Source organism: Berghia stephanieae, chromosome 2 (assembly GCF_034508935.2).
Source record: "Berghia stephanieae isolate SIO BIC M18660-M18661 chromosome 2, UCSD_Bste_1.3, whole genome shotgun sequence".
Taxonomy (NCBI): Eukaryota; Metazoa; Mollusca; class Gastropoda; order Nudibranchia; family Aeolidiidae; genus Berghia; species Berghia stephanieae.
Window position 1 is genome coordinate 14187268 of NC_088361.1, and position 20000 is coordinate 14207267.

Sequence of the window (20000 nt, forward strand, 5' to 3'; positions counted from 1 at the left end):
ATAGTTTTGTACAGGTATTCCAACTTACGAACATCCATGGAATAGCACAATCAAAATATATACACAAACTATAATATTAATAATAGATTAAATTGAATTCACAGTAATATCTCGTTCCACTTTGTATGTTAACTAGTGCCGCGCTGAGGACCGGACCGAGGACCGGTCCCACGGTCTTTTAGCTGTGAACCGTGGTCCAGTCCCAAAGAGGAAGACCGCCGGCGGTCCTCACTTCTTATCACCTTTCAACGGTCTCGCGCCATACTACTTCCCCAGCGATTCGTTGCCTCGGTCCTTTGCCTATCTTCCACCAATCACCACCCATCCCACTTAATTAATCGCACCCCCCCCCTTTGCCATACACTAAACGACACAGACGACCATAGAGGCAGACGACCACCTCCCTCCACTCCGCAAACCGCCCTTTCGTGTGTGAGATGGGGGGAACAGGAGGCGCACGCCTTGGACGATTCCATTATACGGGTAAATTTCAAAATTTACTACACCATAATGATCGCAATGACAATGATCTATGATGAAGGCATGACCCCTCTTCTCTAATGGGTTATTGTTTGAAATGTATGTGACTACTAAAGATGTGTGTGTGTGTGGTGTGTGTGTGTGTGTGTGTGTGTGTGTGTCGAACCTAGCAAGTTGCGAGTCTGATTTTTTGTTTTCTTTTGTCCATCTCTTGTCGCCACTCCTTTCTATCGCATTGTTGTCATTTAAAATAATACAATAATATTAAAATTTCGTTTGGTGTTTTAACTAATCAAGTAATATGAGTTTCATTAGTTTCTTCCGTCCAAAAAAACCAGTTATAACGTCTGTATTTTTAAAAGGTCCAATAGAATATTTGGGGACCCCGATAGCTCAGTTGATAGAGCACTCTCTTTATACGCAAAGGGCCAGAGATCGATCCCGGGTGCAGTCGATTTTTTTCTGAATCCCTGTCTACTCAGCAATGAATGGGTAGCTGAGTTTGTTAGATCTGGCGAAAAGTCACCATCGACCCCTCTTATCACCTCATCCACCCCCTCTTATTATAACTTCACGTCTCTCTCTTACTCTTCAATGCTCGCTGCCCTCTAAGTGTGTGTGTGTGGTGGGGGGGGGGGGGGGGGGGGTAGGAGTTGCGTGTGTGTATCAACGCCACGAACAAGTCGATCAACGCCTTGGGCGATGCCATTATCTCCGTTAATGGGGATAAATTTCAAATTTTATTAAATTATCGAAGTAACAATGAAGTACGGTGAGCAAATAAAGAAGGCATCACCCCTCTTCTCTAATTAGGTTACAATTTGAAATGAGTGTGACTACTCCGTGTGTTTTACTCCTGTAGGCCACGGTTTTCATCGTGTAGCGGTCTTTAACGGTTCAAGAATGAACGGAGACCGGTCCTTGCGGTCTTCATTTCCCAAGGACCGTAGGACCGTGGTCCTTAAGCTTGCCAAGGACCGCCCCGCACTAATGTTAACCAATAATTCATTTTACCTCCAGCCGAGGGATGACAAACTTTTACAAGTTTGAAATTGGAGAGATAGCTCTTCTTTCTTGGGATTCTTAGCGTGTGTGTGATTCGATTCAGAGATGAATTTGATTTTGTGATTTAAAGGGGCGCGTCTGAATTATGGGAATAGCCAATCAGAAGAATGTTCCTGTTTTAGATAGCCAATGATATCCAGATGCTTTGGTAAGAAAGAATAACGGAGAATTACCGGAGAGCTAGACCTTAATTGTAATTTTAGCTACTCTTGAACGAGAGAAGACCCTCAGGGCATATGCACGTTGGAGTCTTGTTTGGAAAAGGTGATTAGCAGGAGGTATTGATACATGGGCAGACAATTTGAACAGGTAAATAAGCCTTAAGCTGAAAGCGAGTGTTCCATTATACAATGGGAAGGTTTTCCACCTAACGACCAAAATTTCCGTTAGAAAAATTTAGAGCTTTATTGGAGAAAGGCTGTCCATGTTTGAGTATCTTACTGGAGGTGTTAATCTGCCTTGGCAAATATATGTCTCGTCCACTAGGTTTGAAGTGGTTTTGAATGAGACGCTGACGAATGATAAAGAAACACGCAGTGAAAGAAAATCGTTCGTCACAATAACATTGCCATCCGGAAGTATAACGGACCAACACACAAAACTGTGTGTATCCATGAACGTTTATAGTCGGGTTAATACAGTTCAGCGAGCATTACTCATAAACGCGGATGACAAAAAACAATAACAAAGACCTGAGTGGCGTCAACTTCGACCTATCTATATAAACGTTCATGGTTACACAGAGTTTCCAAGGGAAGACTGGAATAACCCAGGTGTCAGCCGCAGTGCAGCGCCGCAAAGTGAGCTAAGGCTAGATGACTTGCTCAAGGCCAAACAGCGCGACGGGTAGTCGAACTCGGGACCTCCCAAGTACGAAGCAAAGAACAAAACATAATGAACCTTTTTTAAATGACAATTTTTGTATAGACAACAGGATTCAATAGTATGACGTCACGTCCGCCCAGCAAAGAGCAGCTTGGTTCTAAACAAAGACAATCGGTACTTTTTATTCTTCAAGCTGGCTCGAACTTTTCCACATGTCATGTGATCAGAATGTATAAAAGTCAAACATGATCAGATTTATTATGTTTTTCTTCCCTGAATACACTTTTATGCTCGTCGGAGAAGTATTTCATAGGGGTGTCCGCCATTGTTCCGATAGTTTAGAACCAGTTACTATGCATCATTACGGGGGAAGTGACGTCACGACTGTTAAACCCTATTAATTCTCTCTGACACAGCATTTTTTCCTTTATAAATCAACTTTTCACAACAGCTGGACTTTCTGGTCAACTGAATCATAACAATAACATGCTGACCAAGCAGTTCTGACCACAAGAAGGCTATTATACTTCCTGTAGAGGTGAAATAGATTATACCTACTGGCAATCGTAAACAAACCATCAATGTCAGGGGCGAGGCGTAACGTAACTTGTGCTAATCTATCTATTATATCATAATGGGATTTGGTGAACACTCGTATGACTGATTACATATAATCAACCATGGTGGTCTCCCGTCGTATTTGAACACCCGAATAATCGGGACGGCTATTGATACTATGCTATGCTGTTCGGTCAGTTAATCAGACTTTTTGGGGTTTTTTTTTCTTCTTCAATTAATTGTACGGCTATGTGGTCTAGTGGTATGACACTCGCTTTCAGATCGGAAGGTCCTGGGTTCGAGCCTCGCTCGGCGCATAGTTGAGTCCTTGGAAAAGGCACTTCGCTCACATTCTCTCATCGTACTCAGGTGTAAAATGAGTACTTGGCCGTTAACAGCGTTGTCTTTGTCCGAAAAATTGTAATATCGCCTGACAGGCGTCATGTCCCGTCCTACATGTTAAATGTTGCTGTTGACCAGGGACCCCTTGTAAAGCGCTTTGAGCACATTTTAGTGGATATCGCGCTATATAAATGCTCAATTTTTTTTTCAAACAAGCCATCAATGTCAGGGGCGAGGCGTAACTTGTGCTAATCTATCTATTATATCATAATGGGTTTTGGTGAACACTCGTATGACTGATTACATATAATCAACCATGGTGGTCTCCCCTCGTATTTGAACACCCGAATAATCGGGACGGCGATTGATACCATGCTATGCAGTTCGGTCAGTTTATCAGACTTTTTGGTTTTTTTTTTCTTCTTCGATTAATTGTACGGCTACGTGGTCTAGTGGTATGACACTCGCTTTCGGGTCGGAAGGTCCTGGGTTTGAGCTTCGCTCGGGGCATAATCGAGTCCTTGTAGAAAGCACTTTACTCACATTCTCTCATCGTACTCAAGTGTAAAATGTGTACCTGACCGTTTAAGCGTTGTATTTGTCAGAAAAAAAATTATTGATACGCAAATATATGATTCAGCACCCCTTAGTAATTTACAGTTCTTAATACAACGAATTACAAGCTGTTTTAATGAGATTAAATCTTGGATGTACCACAATAAGTTAAAATTAAATGATAGTAAAACTGAGATTTTAATGTGTGGAAGGCCGAGTATCCTTAAACAGGCAAAATAATCACCTATTACTCTCGGAAATAGAACAATAGAATTTTCAAATAAAGCAAAAAACCTTGGCGTCATCATTGATAAAGATCTTTCCACGACAAGCCACGTGAATAACACCATACAATCTATGTACATAGAAATGAAAAGAAAAAAGCAAAATTCGTAATTTAATACCGAAGCATATAACAGAACTTTTAATTAATTCCCTGGTTTTATCTAAATTGGACTATTGTAACTCCCTTTGGGCGAATTTAGCTAAAGACAAAATTAGCAAACTTCAGATTGCTCAAAATAACGCAGCCAGGCTCATTGTACGCAATTGGATTCAATAGTCTGATGTCACGCGCCCGGCAACGGCGGCCATCTTGGTTCTAAACAAAGAAAATCATTACTTTTTATTCTTCATGTTGGCTAGAACTTTTCATTCCCTTTTCATATGCCTTGTGATCAGAATGTGTAAAAGTCAATACATGATCAAATTGATGGGGTTTTTTACCTCTGGATACGCGTTTAAGCTCGCCGGGGAAATATTTCATACGACGTCAGCCATTGTTCCGATAGTTTAGAGCCAGTGTTACTAAGTTACCATACGTCATAAGGAAGGAAGTGACAGTACGACTGTTGAAGACTATAATACCCGTCAGCAACTCTTCTTCTCCGTGAGTTACATTGGCTTCCTGTTGAAAAAAGAGTTGCCTATAAGATTTGTACTGTTGTCTACAAATCCCTGAGCACGAACAGTCCCTCCTATATTAAAGACCTTCTACACATATATGTCCCCAATAGAAACTTGAGGTCAAGCAATGACCAATCAATCCTTGTCAAACCTAAGCCATTGCGTAAAATAGGTGAACAGTCTTTTCAATTTTCGGCCCCCCATTTTTGGAACTCACTCCCGTCACACGTGAGATGCTCGGATTCGTTGACAACGTTCAAATCTCGCTCAAAGTTTTATCTTTTTACGTCATAATGTTGCAATATTATTTTCATATTTTGTTGTTGTTAAATTGAATTCGTATCACGTTTCCTTCACACTTGTCTCACTGTAATATGTTTTGTTTTATATCACTGTAAAGCGCTTAGAGCCTGTGACAACGGGGTAAAGCGCTATATAAATGCCATTTATTATTATTATTATTATTATTATTATTATTATTATTATTATTATTATTATTATTATTATTGTAATATCGCCTAACAGGCGTTATGTCTCGTCCTTCATGTTACGTGTTGTTGTTGGTCAGGGAACGTTTGTAAACCGCTTTGAGCACATTAAGTGGATATTGCGCTATATAAAAGCTCAAGCTCAAGATACTATGCAGTTCAGTCAATTAATCAGTCCTTTTTGGGATTTTTCCCCTTCAATTAACCAGTTAACTGCCGTGCCCTGGAAAAACACGGATTTTAAAATTTGCCCAGGAAACTCGTCCTTCAAACAACAGATCGATTTAAATGACCAGGGTCATGGCGAATTGTCTCAAATCTTGGAATTCGCGACGTCCCAGATTTGAGAGTATAATTTTTCAAGATGACTGTCATTTAAATCGATCGGTAATTGAGTCTCTGCGACTGCATATATCTAAAAAGCGTGCAACAGAGAAGAGATGTTGCAAGCGCAGTAAAACCCTTATAAAACAACGAAACAAACAGAGAAGAATGGCGCACCATTTCAAGTCGACCTCTACCTAAGAGATGGCACCGGATGTAGCCTAAGTAGTAATAATAATTGAGCTTTTATATAGCGCAATATCCACTTAACGTGCTCAAAGCGCTTTACAAGGGGTCCCTGGTCAACAGCAACATTTAACATGTAGGATGAGACATGACGCCTGTTAGGCGATATTACAATTTTTCGGACACAGACAACGCTGTTAACGGCCAGGTACTCATTTTACACCTGAGTACGGTGAGAGAATGTGAGTAAAGAGTCTTTACTAAGGACTCAACTATGCGCCGAGCGAGGCTCGAACCCAGGACGTTCCAATCCGAAAGCGAGTGTCATACCACTAAACCACATAGCCGCACGAAGTACACCAAAGTATTTGAAGGACAAGTCTTCTGACCATATTAATTTTTAAGCGCACGTTTTTTCTGAGTACAGCGGACAACTGGTTAATCACCAGCTCGTCTGGCTTTACCCCCCCCCCCCACCCCCTCACACACACTCTCACACACACAAGCCTACATTAACCCTCTCCTTACCACCTGAAGCAAAATCGTCACATTTGTTACGACACAATATAGAAAGTATGCGCTTGGCTAAGAAGCTCATAACATTGCCATCCGGAAGTATAACGGACCAATACACAAAACTGTGTGTATCTATGAAAGTTTATTGTCTGGTTAATACGGTTTAGTAAGAATTACTCATGAACGCGGATGGCAAAAAACAATAACAAAGACCTGATTGACGTCATCTTCGAACTATCTATACATTTAATAAAAATTCAGATTTATTTTGTACACCACAAACTTTGAAGTTTAATTAATAAGAACATAAATTTGTTTTGTAGAGAGGTTGTTTGAGTTTAATAAATCATTTTTTCTGCTGGGTAAGCCTGTCATTTTGGGAAAATACTGAAAATGATCGGTAAGGAGAGAGTTAATACGTGCGTGATGTTGACGGTTACAAGAAACCATCGCCTGTCTGGTTGATCAATAAAACTAAAAAAAAAAAAAAAAAAGAATAAGAATACATAAAAATCAAAAATTTGAAAAAAGAAAATTAAATTAGAAGGGCAAGCCATTTCTAGACTTCTTCTTCTTCTTCTTCTTCTTCTTCTTCTTCTTCTTCTTCTTCTTCTTCTTCTTCTTCTTCTTCTTCTTCTTCTTCTTCTTCTTCTTCTTCTTCTTCTTCTTCTTCTTCTTCTTCTTCTTCTTCTTCTTCTTCTTCTTCTTCTTCTTCTTCTTCTTCTTCTTCTTCTTCTTCTTCTTCTTCTTCTCTTCTTCTTCTTCTTCTTCTTCTTCTTCTTCTTCTTCTTCTTCCTCCTCCTCCTCGTCCTCTCCTCCTCCTCCTCCTCCTCCTCCTCTTCTTCTTCTTTCTTCTTCTTCTTCTTCTTCTTCTTCTTCTTCTTCTTCTTCTTCTTCTTCTTCTTCTTCTTCTTCTTCTTCTTCTTCTTCCTCCTCCTCCTACTCCTCCTCCTCGTCCTCCTCCTCCTCCTCCTCCTCCTCCTTCTTCATCTTCTTCTTCTTCATCTTCTTCTTCTTCTTCTTCTTCTTCTTCTTCTTCTTCTTCTTCTTCTTCTTCTTCTTCTTCTTCTTCTTTCTTCTTCTTCATCTTCTTCTTCTTCTCTTCTTCTTCTTCTTCTTCTTCTTCTTCTTCTTCTTCTTCTTCTTCTTCTTCTTCTTCTTCTTCTTCTTCTTCTTCTTCTTCTCTTCTCCTACTCCTCCTCTCTCTCGTTCTCCTCTCCTCCTCCTCCTCCTCCTCCTCCTCCTCCTCCTCTTCTTCTTCTCTTCTTCTTCTTCTTCTTCTTCTTCTTCTTCTTCTTCTTCTTCTTCTTCTTCTTGTTCTTCTTCTTCTTCTTCTTCTCTTCTTCTTCTTCTTCTCTTCTTCTTCTTCTTCTTCTTCTTCTTCTTCTTCTTCTTCTTCTTCTTCTTCTTCTTCTTCTTCTTCTTCTTCTTCTCCTCCTCCTCCTCCTCCTCCTCCTCCTCCTCCTCCTCCTCCTCCTTCTCCTCCTTCTTCTTCTTCTTCTTCTTCTTCTTCTTCTTCTTCTTCTTCTTCTTCTTCTTCTTCTTCTTCTTCTTCTTCTTCTTCTTCTTCTTCTTCTTCTTCTTCTTCTTCTTCTTCTTCTTCTTCTTCTTCTTCTTCTTCAAGTACCAAGTCTGTGCCAGACATCGGTGATCATGATGGTACGCCATACATCTCTCTGTTCAGATAACCTTAAAAAAGCTAATATTACTCTTCTCATTTCTAAACTACAGAATCAAATAGTCAGATCTGTATTTATTCTACCTTTGCCTGGAGTTAAAGTCAATGTTATTTTCTGTTCAGTATTTTGGTAGAGTTTCAAATCATTTGAGTCATTTCTAAAGGCTGTGGACGCCCCCGTTCGAGAAAGGTCTGCTACGATTAGGGACGGTGTCTTTAAATCTCTGGAGTTTTGAAAAAAGGTTATGCTACCCGCACGAAAAAAAACTTTCTTTCCTTTTTTATATTTGTCTAAAAATCATTTTAGCTACAAATGTCGCTAGATCAACAATAGTGAGAGTTTTAAAAATCATATGTGACTCAGCGCTTCTGTCCGGTAATATACCGGGATGGTACAGGTAGTGAAAAGTGAATAAAAGTAAAAATTATTTTTAAAATATAACATTTTATTGATTATTTCCTTAAGAATTTTAATTTTTTTTCTTCTTAAAAAGCAAAAACTGTTGGCATAATTCCCGTATTTCTAGCTATAAGTTCAATTTTCACAACCTGAACCATTCCGACATTGTACCGTTTAAAGGCGGTGGGTCATAATTAAAAAGCTCTAAATAGTATGAAGACTTGACCGTTGTAGTTCTTGAGTAAAAATAAATAAATAAAAATAAAATAAAGATAAAATCCCATTTATTTATCCCACAGGGGGAAATAACCCAGGGGTCAGCCGCAGTGCAGCGCCGCAAATTGAATGGGACGAAGTGACTTGCTCAAGGCCAAACAGTGCAGCGGCGGGTGATCGAACTCGGTACCTTTCGGGTACGAAGCAAAGATCGTACCGCTGAGCCAGCTCCCCCCCCCCCCCCACACACACCCCACCCCTTCTTTTTAAAAATAAAAAAAAAATTTAGAAAACTCAGCAGATCGTCTAGTCAGTTGTCTGTCCCAAATAAACGAATTCCCCTGTATTAAAACAAGATGATATTATTGTCCTAATACGATCGAATACGGCTGGTGATTATTATTGTTATTATTGGGCTTTGGCGGGAGATCAGGCGCCGGGCTGGAGTACAATCCACGGACCACAGGATCGTGTATTGGATCATTCTGGATAACCGGCATTACATACGGTGTAGTAACACACATGAAGGTCGGGTCAAACTTGTCAGTGGCGGTATTTGTAATCAGCTGCTTAGCGCCATGCCCACCACCACCACCCTTCAATATATTTTACTTATGTTATGCATATAGATAGTATGCGCTTGGCTAAGAAGCTCATAACATTGCCACCCGGAAGTATAACGGACCAACACACAAAACTGTGTGTATCCATGAACGTTTATTGTCTGGTTAATACAGTTCAGTGAGCATTACTCATAAACGCGGATGGCAAAAAACAATAACAAAGACATGAGTGACGTCATCTTCGAACTATCTATTGCTTACTTGATGTTGCTATAAATAGTTTGGTTTTGAAATCATCATAACATGGGACAGCGTGGCTCAGCGGTACGATCTTTGCTTCGTACCCGAAAGGTACCGAGTTCGATAATCCGCCGCTGCGCTGTATGGCCTTGAGCAAAAAGTCACCTTGCTCTAGCTCTAATTGATGCGCTGCACTGCGGCTGACACCTGGGTTATTCCAGTCTGGAATACACCCTAGAGACAAATTTTTTCCCATGGGATGAATTAAGGGAATTTTATTTATTTATTTTCAGCATCATCTCTCATACAATACGTGTTTATTAAAACTTTTAAGAATATTGAGTAATATTCCTCTCCTCAGCCCTCAAAAAATTTGACTATCCTCCGCCACTGAATTGAATAACTCTAAAATTATATGTTTGTTTCTATAAAATGCATATGGTACTCTTAGTACTTGAGGATGGATGGAGACCCCTCAGCGTAAAAAAACAAAACAACAAAAAACAAAAGAAAAACAAACCAACGTGGGGCATTTCTCTTTAAATCAAACATCAAACTATAAAATTTATTACAAGACTGAGGACCTACAAACTATCTCTGTCGTCTATTTGGAATTTAGTAATGTATTTATGTCTATTGTTTTTTTTTTGTTTTGTTGATGTTGTTGGCTGAAGAAGGGTTTTGATCCCGAAACGTTCCGTGTTTGGTATTTTGTTCTTTTTAGAAGCTGTTATATCCAATTAGTTTAGCTCACAGCTAATCTCTGAACGGCTTTTTGGAGTTCCTGTTTTGGTCACCATCCCGACAGACACTCAGACCGGAGCCATCGTTAACTTATAGATAGTTCGAAGATGACGTCACTCAGGTCTTTGTTATTGTTTTTTGCCATCCGCGTTTATGAGTAATGCTCACTGAATTGTATTAACCCGACTATAAATGTTCATGGATACACACAGTTTTGTGTGTTCGTCTGTTATACTTCCGGATGACAATGTTATGAGCTTCTTAGCCAAGCGCATACTATCTATAGATAGAATGCGCTTGGCCAAGGAGTTCACAACATTGCCATCCGGAAGTATAACGGACCAACACACAAACTCTGTGTAACCATGAACTTTTGTAGTCTGGTTAATACAGTTTAGTGAGAACAACTCACAAACGCGGATGGCAAAAACAATAACAAAGGCCTGAGTGACGTCATCTGCATACTATCTATAGCCCGATACTGACCAAAAAATGACGTCAAAAGACAAGTCTTTGGCTACAAAATAAAAAAAAATCGTTAGTTGTATTCAATAGTTCAACCAATGAAATAACTTGTTTCCTTGAGCTCTTCTAATAACTCACTACACGCTACACAACCTTAAAAAATGACGTCAAACTGTGTCAGGCTATAGATAGTATGCGCTTGGCTAAAAAGCTCATAACATTGCCATCCGGAAGTATAACGGACCAACACACAAAACTATGTGTAACCATGAACTTTTATAGTCTGGTTAATACACTATAGCGAGAATCACTCACAAACGCGGATGGCAAAATACAATAACAAAGGCTTGAGTGACGTCAACTGCATACTGTCTATATTAGTTAACGATGGCTATGCTCAGACTGTATAAGACCGGATGAGTATCAGTATCAGCCTAGAAATAGGAGAGCTGACGTAGCTCCTCTTTCTTGGGTAGCCTATCAGTGTGATTAAATGTCAAACCTATTAATAGCATAAAACGTTCTTATGACCTATACAAACTGAGCAGTGTATTAGAGAATAGACCCGTGTAATCAAGAAATGTGTACATAGAAAGTTTGTATAGATAGTTAGAAGATGACGTCACTCTGGTCTTTGTTATTGTTTTTTGCCATCCACGTTTATGAGTAATGCTCACTGAACTGTATTAACCTGACTATAAACGTCCATGGATACACTCAGTTTTGTGTGTTGGTCCGTTATACTTCCGGATGACAATGTTATGAGCTTCTTAGCCAAGCACATACTATCTATAGATAGTATGCAGATGACGTCACTCAGGTCTTTGTTATTGTTTTTGCCATCCGCGTTTGTGAGTTGTTCTCACTAAACTGTATTAACCAGACTATAAACGTTCATGGTTACACAGAGTTTGTGTGTTGGTCCGTTATACTTCCGGATGACAATGTTATGAGCTTCTTAGCCAAGCGCATACTATCTCTAGATTGCCGTGTGTTTATTATGTCGGTATGTGTGTGGTTGAAGGTGGGAGGTTGGGGGGTTGGGCTGTGATTGGAACGTTAGAACTATTTACTATTACTGGGAGCTGCGTGGCTCTGCGGTACGGTCTTTTCTTCGTATCCGAAAGGTACCGAGTTCGATCACACGCCGCTGCGCTGTGTGGCCTTGAGCAAGCAACCTCGTCCTAGCTCAATTTGCTGCGCTGCACTGCCGCTGACACATGGGTTACTCCAGTCATCCCTTGGAATAGACACTAGAGACAAATTTCCCCTATGAGATGGATAAAGGGAATTGTATTTTATTTTTATTTTTTTAATGGGAATAAGAGATGCCTTCACAAATTAAATTGGTAATTTTCTTAAAGAACATAATGGTTTGATTATATGTTGATTGAAAGAATCGGTTATAACAAACAGAAACCTGACATATTCCTAATTTATTAAAATCGTTAACAAAACTTTTAAGTTATAGTTTGTTCAATGTCCATCTTTTTAAAAGGTTCGTTTATCCGAAGTCCAAATATCCAGATTTTACCGTTTGGTATCTATAAACGACAGGTGATGTAACAAACGCGTCATGTTTGACAACTGACAGTCTCCCATTAACATAATAAATCGTCAGCAATAATATTTATTTAGATTTAATCAGTTAACTTCCACGCTCGTATTTTAAAATTTGGCCAGAAAACTCGTCCTTCAAATTATAGATCGATTTAAATAACCCTCATCTTAGTAAAAAACTATCAAACCTGGGACCCCGTGAATTTCATCATCGAAGTCCTCGGTTTGAGAGTTTTTTTTTTTTTTATTTTTCCCAGGATGAGGCTCATTTAAATCGATCGCGATCGATATTTGAAGGACGAGTTTTCTGGCCAAATTTTTTAATACTTGTTTTTTTTTTTTTTTTTCAAAGTACGGCAGTTAACTATTAACTGGTGAAAGAGAACAAAGACCGAATGAATCCGAAATAGGTACCTAGCCTATACTACGACTGCACTAAGCACGGCGTCTAATCTGCACTATAAATCTGACCGTTTAGTTTCCCGCTGTTCCGAGCGCCGACGTAACCTCACCCGACAGGTAACCGGGGTCAACAGCGGTCAGCCGATATCAATTCCCAGAACGTAGATTTGACGTGCATTGGGTGATACCAATGGATGATTTCCGTACCAATTAACCTCACGATCTTCGTGACGATGCAATTCCACCCAAATGCAAAGAATTCTCGCAGACCTCCTCTTTCCATCGGTCCAATTTTTATTTCAATATCTCCAGTACTTATTCCACAAGCCGTGATTCAAATTCACATATTTTTCTATAACATTTAAATAAAATTACTTGTAATTACCTCAGGATTCTAAAAAAACGTTGCTATAAACTTTAAATTTTTTTTGGTGTGATTCACAAGGCACAAGTTTTACTACGAAATGAGGTAAGTTTCATTTACTCTTCAGTTTTCATTATTTTGTAATGATTATTTTTCCGCGGTAGGTCAGGTAATAATGATATTACCTCTTTAGCCTTGTTATTGAAACGTAATATTTCGCTGCGGTTTTATTGTTAATTGTATTTTTATTTTTTATTTTTTTCAATGATGAGTTAATTTGATTTTTAAATTGCATAATTTGAATTATCTTGCTAATGTTTAATTTTAAATGACATTGTGTGTTGGGCCTCAACTTAGCTCAACTGCTTGTTAGAATTTTCCTGCCCCCCCCCCCCCCTTTCTTTCACCAAATTGGGTGAAGTATTTGGTTTTTCTTTTTCCAAATTTTATGTACGCTGTTATGTATGCATGGATATGAGAAGTAATACAGAGTGTTTTAAAACTCATTTTATTCATTAATTCACTATATCATTGCTTACATCGCTCAGTCAATTTTGAATTTTCTCTTACAGCATGGACCACACAATTGCAAGTCATAACCAAGCAGTGAATTCATTATGTAGGACATGTGGTATGATTTGTTTAACACAGAAATAGAAACGTGCCCGCAAGAAACCATTTAAATGTTCAAATTATTCTAATAACATTCTTTTAGTCTATGGGACTGACACGGCATTGGACAAGCAAGGAGCACACTCATAATTTATGTGTAAAAAGTACACATTATAAAGCACATTGAACACACGACTCATTAGCTTCTTTGTATTTTCTCATTGCCAATACGCTTATAATAAATAAATCAACCTTGAAACGGGTTGCACTTGCATGTTTGATATCGACAGAGTAGAATATAACAACAAACTCCAAAACGCAGGAGAGACTTTCAAATCTCATGCACGAGCCACTCACCCTCAGGGATGGTCTTATTGCCTCTGAATTGGACAGAATACCGCATTACACAGCAGGCTTACCACAGCAGATCATTCATTGGCAACCACTGCCACAAATACTAACAAGAAAAAGTCTACACTTACAATTATCCAACAAACAAAGAACTGCACCCACGACCCACTCATCATTGACGACGCTTGCAGTATTGGATTAATGTTCGACAATATAAACAAGGCCTATAGTCATGTGCACAACTTTATTTCACACACAAAATCGATCAAAGCAGACACGATCCAATATATTCAAAGTGCAATAAAACATTACACGGATACATACAGAAAATATTTTCCAAACAAAATAATCCCAAAACAACACCTCCTTGAGTACCAGTGCATACCACACATCACTCAATATAAGTTTGGACTTAGACTTCTTGGAGAACAAGGCACAGAGACCTGTCACCAAACAACAGCAAAATTGGAAAAAAAAAGAGCATCCGGCATTATCAATGATATGAATAAAATGCGATTTGTCATCAACGCACTTCAGTTAAAGACCAGCCCCAAACTACACTGACGAGTTTGAATGCTTGTAGCGGATATATTTGTGTTGAGGAAAAATACGTTTTTTGTGAGGAGAAGTATTTACATCTTCTCTTTATAATACATAAAATTCAGACAAATCCATAGCAACGTTTTTTTTTCTCTAATTTTTGAAATGTTGCACCCGCTATATTTTTTGTGTAATTTGTTACCATTCATTGATAACTTATATTGAGAAATCTAGTAATACTATGAAAAAATAAAAAACACACAGTAAAAGTAGAAAATATAAACTTTTATACCAAGTAGTGATATTTCAACTCATTCAATATGGGTGTCTAACAGACAATAAAACAAAACATTGTTAAATTGAGTGAAACGGCAATCCCCGTTAGGTAAATTCCTCTCGGTGATTGACCGCTCACCGTGACCGGGTCAGCAGGTGTCGGGAACGGGATATCGTCTCAACTAAACTGTTGTCGTTGTGTACGCTGTGTAAGGGACATTGGCTGTAATGTGGCGTTGAGTTACGTGACACAAGGAGACGAACGGTGTACGTGACGATAAGCAGGTAAGTCCGAGCTGCTGCCTACGTGAAATTTCAAATATTCATAGTTTCCAGTTTCCTAGGGAAGAGAAGAAAAACTCACTTTAAATCCGGTGTGTCTTTTTTACGAAACCCGCCGAAACCCGACAATATCCGGCAAAGTTATGGGAGTTTGGCAATAGTGGGGGGGGGGGGGGGGGTGATCCTGGGAATCAGGGCGGTGTACACCAGTGGGGAGTGAACCTGGGACTGTGTAAAAAGGAAATCAGTGGGAAATAAACCTGGGACTAAAGGGAGATGGATACCATTGAAAGTTGAAGCCGGATATGGGAGTTGAGCACCAGAGGAGAATGAACCTGACACTATAGGAGATGGGCGCCAGTGTGGAGTGAACCTGGGACTCAGGGAAGTGCACACCAATTTGGAGTTAACCAGGTTCACTCCACACTGTCGCCCATCTCCTATAGTGTCAGGTTCATTCACCTCAGTATTCTTGTTCTAGTAGGGGGTTTGGGAGGGGGAAAACTTTTTTTATAATGTTCTAGTAGGGGGTTTGGGAGGGGGGAACATTTTTTATAATGTTCTAGTAGGGGGTTTGGGAGCGGGGAGACTTTTTTTATAATGTTCTAGTAGCGGGTTTGGGAGGGGGGAGACTTTAAATTTTTAAAAAAGTTTCCCCCCCTCCCAAAACCCCTACTAGAACATTATTTAAAAAAACAAGAATACTGGGGATGTAGGGGCTCTCGGAAGGCCTCCCTTCAAGTTTATTTACTGTTAGGTTTGGATTTCACCAATAATTCCGGTTTATTTTAAATCTAATTACATACAAAAAAACGTAGTCCTTCAGAAACATGGGGCGCCATAGAGCCGAAGTTTATGCTGGTTTCTATAGCGTGAAATGGACAATAGCAATTGCTTGTTACCATTTGGATAGGACGCTAGTAGTCCATCGCAAAGTACTTCCCGCCAAAATTAACAGATTCAGTTACACATTTACTGTTGGGTGGACTAGGGAGGAGGGGGGTGTCAGGAAAAATCTTGACTAATCGCTATAGTTAACTTTGAAAATCAGAGATTTGGTCACAGAGAAGAGGAATTTTAATCAGCACTTCAAAATCCCTAGGATTATTATGTCTGGCAATAGGTTTCATTTTCAAAAGGTTTTATTGATTTAGAGAATGTTCTACAATTTTGTTGTTGTTGTAATTGGAGGCAGGTCTTTACGTGCTATGTGGTCTAGTGGTATGACACTCGCTTTCGGATCGGAAGGTCCTGGTTTCGAGCCTCGCGCTCGGCGCATAGTTGAGTCCTTAAAAAGGCTCTCATTCTCATACTCACATTCTCTCACCGTCCTCTGGTGAAAAATGAGTACCTGGCCGTTAACAGCGTTGTCTTTGTTCGAAAAATTGTAATATCGCCTAGCAGGCGTTATGTTTCGTCCTACATGTTAAATGCTGCTGTTGACCAGGGACCCCTTGTAAAGCGCTGTGAGCACATTTAGTGGATATTGCCCTATATACAAGCTCATTTTTTTTGAAAAGCTCATTCCTCATTTTCAGATCTTCCAGTAGGTAACAGATTTGATTCACCGATGTGATGAGTCACCTACAGCAAATTAACTTTAGGGAATTCACATTGCAACGCTGCATTGCGATTTCACGTGGAAAAGACCCTAAATGAAAATTTCCCCAAGGAAGGGGAGGGGGGGGGGGTATCTTAGCTTAGCGTTACGGTCTTTGGCTTCGTACCCGAAAGGTACCGAATTCGATCACCTGCCGCTGCGTTGTGTGGCCTTGAACAAGTCACCTCGCCCTAGCTCAATTTGCAAGGCCTGGGTTATTCCAGTCTTCCCTTGGAATAGACCCTAGAGACAAATTTCCCCTATGGGATGGATAAAGGGAATTTAATTTAATTTTTTTTTTTTTTTTTTAAAAGGGATTTTGATATATATTTCATTTCTCGAATTCATATCTGCCTTGTCCATACCTCTACCCGATCCCATTCATTCCACAATAGGGAATGAGATTAGCGGAAGAGTAGCGTCCCTTGATTGGACGTCACCCATAGTCTGTGACGTCACCGGCGGAAAAATTATTAGAGAGAGAACGTCATGTTGGTTGTGCGCATGCGTCTCTCGTCCTCGCTTCCGGTGAAAGCGACTTGAGACACTTCAAAACCAAATTGACGTTCTCTCTGTAAGGTGACGTCCAATCAAGGGACGCTACTCTTCCGTTAATCTCATTCCTTATTACTTAGAGATAACCTCCAGTGCCTGGAAAACAGCTTCATCATTAAAATGTTTACAATTTTCCCCCCTTTATAAATGAAATATTCCAATCTTCAACTTAACACAACAGATTCGTTACAGAGTTCCCTTGGCCTAATTGATTTAAGTGATGTAAATAATTCTAGTAAAATTGATTTATTCATCCCATTGGGGTATTCATTATCTCAATCGTTTATGTCACGGAAAGACTAAAATAACATTAAATTACCTACATAGCAGCGCCATAAAAATAGGTTTTGTAAATTGATGTGTTATTTTTGTTTTTGTTTTGTTTGGTTGTTTTCGGTTGTTGTTTTTATTGTTATGTTTTATTTTATTTTTTTTTTTTGGGGGGGGGGGGGGGGGAGGGGGGGTTATATTATTTTTCTTTTCTTTTTTTTTTTTTTGGTTTTAAACAATCGAGATGTCAAACGAAACGTTCGAACTTGATTCTCATGGTGTCTAAAAATTGAGCTTTTATATAGCGCGATATCCACTAAACGTTCTCAAAGTGCTTTACAGGGGATATCTGACGCCTGTTAGCGATATTGCAATTTTTACGGACAGAAACAATGGCTGTTAACGGCCAAGTATTCATTTCACACCTGAGTACGGTGTCAGTAAAGAGCCTTTTCCAAGGACTCAACTATGCGCCGAGCGAGACTCGAACTCAGGACCTTCCGATCCGAAAGCGAGTGTCATACCACAAGACCACATAGCCGAAATTGTTAAGAATTCGCCAGAAAACTCGTCCTTCAAATTATATCGATTGATTTAAATGACCCTCATCTTAGCAAAATTTCTCAAACCTGGGTCCTCGCCAGGTCTTTAATAAAGTCCCAAGTTTGAGAGTTTTTTTGTTGTTGCCAAGATGAGGGTCATTTACATCGATCGATATTTGAAGGACGGGTTTTCTGGCCAATTTTTAAATATTATGAGTTTTTCCAGAATACGGTAGAATAGCTAAGCTCATTGACATGTCTGGGTTTTTGCATGTGATAATAATTATGAGAATGTCGTCTGGATCAACGCCCTGTTTGTCTATTGTTACTTTCAACATCTCTGGTATCCAGGTTATTCAAAGGGTGTCTCTGGTCTCCAGGTTATTCAAAGGGTGTCTCTGGTATCCAGGTTATTCAAAGGGTGTCTCTGGTCTCCAAGTTATTCAAAGGATGTCTCTGGTCTCCAGGTTATTCAAAGGGTGTCTCTGGTCTCCAGGTTATTCAAAGGGTGTCTCTGGTATCCAGGTTATTCAAAGGGTGTCTCTGGTCTCCAGGTTATTCAAAGGGTGTCTCTGGTCTCCAGGTTATTCAAAGGGTGTCTCTGGTCTCCAAGGTCATGAAATGGTGTCTTACAGGGTCGTTTACCTATATTTGTAATGCCCTTCTCATTGGCTGTCAACGCAGATTAATTCATCAACTACAAAAAATTCAAAATAAAGCAGCTAAACTTATCAAATTAACGAAAAAAAAAGAGATCATATAACACCAGTTCTCCAGGAATGGCACTGGCTTCCTGTGAAGTATAGGATATAATTTAAGATATTGTGCTATGATTTTAGATGTCTGGATGGATTGGCACCTGAATATTTGCAGGAACTGATTAAAAAATATGTACCCACTCGAAATTTAAGATCATCTCAGTCCCAACTTCTAAAGGATACCACTTCAAAATCCACTTTCGGTAAAAAGCCTTTTCATCCAGAGCTCCACGCCTATGGAACGCACTTAGTCCTCGGACAAAGTCCTGTGAAAATTTATCATCTGCCAGAAAATGTCTGAAGACTGAGTTATTCCGTGAGGCTTATTTTTCATGAAATAGATGTTGCTTTGATTTTGTTTTTTGTATGCATGCTTATTATGTAGTGTCGTGATTTTTAATTTAAAAAAACAAAACATTTTTATTATGTAAAGCGCCGCAGAGCACGATTAACGTGGATGTTTAGGCGCAGAGTCTATACAGGGGCCAGCGTGGCTCAGGGGTACGGTCTTTGCTTCGTACCTGAAAGATACCGAATTCGATCACTCGCCGCTGCGCTGTGTGGCATTGAGCAAGTCACCTCGCTTAGCTCAATTTGCGGCGCTGCACTGCGGCTGACGCCTGGGTTATTTCAGTCTTCCCTTGCAATAGACTCCTAAAGACAAATTTCCCCTATGGGATGAATAAAGGGAATTTTATTACTTATTTATTTTATATTTTATACAATATGTGTCAATGAAGAATCAACAGCAGAAGCAACAACAACAACAGCAACAACAATAACAACAACGATATAACAACAACAATAACAACAACAATAACAACAAAAACAATAACAATAACAACAACAACTATAGCAACAACAACAAAAACAACAACATCAACAGCAGTAACAACAGCAACAACAACGACAACAACAACAACAACAACACTAACAATAACAAAACTGATGTAGATGATAAAAATAATTGCAAAGCATTGTGTAATACAGCGGTAGAAAAAATAGATAGAAATTTACAATCCTGATAAATGCGACTATGTGATCTTGTGGTTGGACACTCATTTTCGGATAGGAAGGTCCTGGGTTCGAGCCTCGCTCGGCTCATAGTGGAGATTTTGGAAAGGATTCTTTACTCACATTCTCTCACCGTACTCAAGGTGTAAAATGAGTACCTGCCCCTTAACAGCGATGTCTCTGTCGGAAAAAAAATGAATTGTAATATCGCCTAACAGGGGTCATGGGTCGTTCTATATTATGTTACGTGTTGCAGTTGGTCAGGGACCCTTTTTGAGCACGTTTAGTGGATATTGCGCTATATAAAAGCACTAACGAAAGAG

The 20000-nt window shown here is 39.5% G+C and overlaps 1 protein-coding gene across 1 annotated transcript in view; it reads left to right on the top strand.

Annotated features, from left to right (window-relative positions):
* The window catches only part of LOC144966723 (uncharacterized), a 193065-nt gene that overhangs the window by 117146 nt on the left and 55919 nt on the right, over window positions 1-20000 (top strand). The gene's annotated exons all lie outside the window — the stretch shown is intronic.